We start from the raw sequence: 3,140 nt of genomic DNA, 5'->3' as shown, positions 1-3,140 counted from the left end.
CGAGAAAACACTGGATGCCAAAGGGGACGCACCAGTATGTGCGTTGCGCTGCGTGGAGAGGTTTCCTTTCTGCATGGGCTTCAACATGAATTCAGATCTGACATGCACTCTGTGTGGGGATATGGACGTATCACGAATGAACGCTGAAATACCGGACTCCTTTTTCTATCTCCCAAGGAGAAAAACGAAATTGGGAAACTTTCTGTATATTCCTGAGGGATTTCCCAATGGATGTGTGTTTCGGATATCCGGATTTACTCAACAAGATCACTTTGAATTTTTGTTCTCGAAAGAACCATGCAACTCAGACGTCTGCAATTGTAGCACTGTAGACACCAGTTTCAAAGCAACTTTTCGAACAGGAGAACAAGATGTGATGGAGACTGACGGCTACCAAAATGGTGTGCTGTTGGGATGGCCCACGTCAGAAACTCGAGACAATGATTTGATGGCTGCTAACAGGCGCTTTGAGCTATTCGTTATTTTGAGCAGTGATTCTTACTCGTTCCACATAGACAACACATATGTGTACACGTACTATCGCCAAGGGATTGGGTTTTTCAGTGATTATCATTATGTGCAAAGTCGGTATCAAATGGAAGATTTGAAAATGATGTACTATGCTCCTCTATCGTAACTTCTGAATCGAACAACATCCTCGCATCGCGGAGCAGGACGCTTAGACTAAAAATTGAAGCAAAGATTTACACTGAAGCTACTGGAGGATGCATGACTACTTTAGGTCTTCATTTATTATATAGATTATCCGTTTGATATATTCACATTTTATTTGCGTGCTGCTGTATGCTGTGGTCTTTAATGCATACTTTTCTCTGTTTAATGAATGAAGTTCATTAGGAGACTGTTGTGAACTTTCGTTAAAGAAGTTGGTTTGTAATTGGGTGGATGGATGTGCTCTGTCTGGTTTTGGAACAGGAATTACAGCGGCAAGTCTCCAGGGGTCGAGGACAGTGTGCGACGGCCACGTGTCATAGTAAACGTCTAAAGGACGTGTGGGCAGTGGCGAAGCGTCTATGTAATCAAATAATCACTGCTTCCCTTCCTACTTTTGGAACATCTTTGCAGTTAAATTCACCCGTAGGCGTAGGTCTCACAAATTAAATGTAAATGGACGTTCAAAATCACCAATGAGCAGTGTGCAGAACATTCAAGACTGTTTCATTTCCTTATTAATACCCTGTTAACCCCTCCCGACGCTCGTCTCCGAAACGGAAAGTCCGGGTTCGGGCCTCGGTTCGAACACTATTTTTTTTTCGCCCCCTCCTTCTCACCCAGCAGTAATGTGTACCTGACTTCGAGCTGGGGGAGTAAAGGCGGCGTGGAGAGGAACTGGCCACCCTACCACAATATGCCGATTGCCCAGGAAGTTGTCTCACTAACAAGGCAATCTCGAATGTCCGAATCGGATGCAGGAACAACTTTTTTTATCCTTTCCGGGCCACTCTCCTAAGCAGTTGTAAGCACCGATTAATTTGTAAGCTTAAGTTTAGACTGGCGGCAGAATCCTCCAAAAAAAAGTGAACGTGTGCACAACACTCAAACTGTTCAATTGCCAAATAAACACCCTGCCCCCCCCCCCCTTTCGGGCGATTCTGATAAACTTGGCTGGATAGCGTTTAAGAGATCCTCCCAAAGAATAACAATAAACCAACAACAAAAGCCACCCACCTTGCCCTTGATTGAAAATTGCACCTCCCCTCGACATCTAGCGATAGAAAAGGAAGGATAAAGTAAAGTAAACGGATCCAATCTTGGCATTCTCAGAGGACATGGGACTCACTGCTATGTGGCAGCAATGGGTAATAATGAAAGTAAATAAAACTCCTGAAAGGCGACCATAAGAAAATTTGGATCACTATAAGAAGAGAACCCAAACTGGGAGACTAGTGACATTATGGACGTTATTCCAGAAAACGTTTTGACAGTACAAGTTACACGCTCCTTACATTGACCATCAGTTTAAACACTTTGGAATGACATTGGGCAATCTTCAAGCCAAAGAAGCAATAGTACAAGAGGACGTCACTCAAAATTGCTTTCGTTAAATGAGAGATACGAAGCACCCTCCTAGGGGCTTCACCAAATCAGCTGTCTTTACACCTGTGACTTTACTTTACTTTTACGATAAGAGATGCAGTTCTCGGACGCAGACCAGGCGTGCTACTTTTTAGATCATCGTATTGTGCCTTTCAAGGGTGTCTTTGACTCCGTCAATCCATCTTTTTATTGGCCTTCCTTTTGCCTTGAAGCCATCGAATCGCGTGTTGTAGACCTTTGAGGTTGGCTGTTGTGGATTATTCTCATAGTGTGTCTAAATCACCTTATTGGGGGTCTCTCGACAGAATATTTCACGCTCGATTCGACGCCTGCTTATTGTTTGATGTCTTCGTTTCTTTACATTATAAACTACACACACACACACACACACACACAAATAGAAAGTGACGCCTCCACAGTACACGTTACATCCCTTTAACATTTCCGTCAGTCTCTCAATAATTCCTTTAGTTGATAATATCACAAATTTTTGAACAGAAATTAACAGTTCGCTCTTGGTGACATTTGCGGTTAAACAAGATAATATTATTTCATGTTCCCTCCTGTTACCCGCTGTCCATCCGGTTACTGTCCCTCTTTATGTTCATTAAACAATTATAGAACTCGGTGCTTTTTACAAGCGAGTATGGGATAAGCTTCACCTTTTTGCTAAAAGGAATATACATTCTATGATCACAATCTGTTTGATCTTAGAGTGAGAATTCACAGGCCAAGATTACAAAATTTTCTTTGATTCTTAAATGACATTTTAATCCGAAATAATGTTCTATGGATTGTAAACTGAAGTGTTTTTTAAATATTTCTTAAATTATTTACCTGATGTACAGACCTAGTTTCACCAACATGATATTACATTGGCCCTCCAAGACCTATTCCAGTAACACAGCTCATAGGAAGCTAACACAAATGTTGCTGGTACGCTCTAATTTGTCGGAATTAAGCTCAGAAATGTCACATTTATGCCTACGGACAGTGTCGGCTCGTGGTTTATAGAACTGAACGGCGGTCATTCATGTCGACTATTTTTCCCTTCCCCACCCCCTTCCTTCACAACACACACA

This window comes from Aplysia californica, unplaced genomic scaffold, assembly GCF_000002075.1.
Source record: "Aplysia californica isolate F4 #8 unplaced genomic scaffold, AplCal3.0 scaffold00061, whole genome shotgun sequence".
NCBI classification, from domain to species: Eukaryota; Metazoa; Mollusca; class Gastropoda; order Aplysiida; family Aplysiidae; genus Aplysia; species Aplysia californica.
This window is presented reverse-complemented; position numbering follows the sequence as displayed.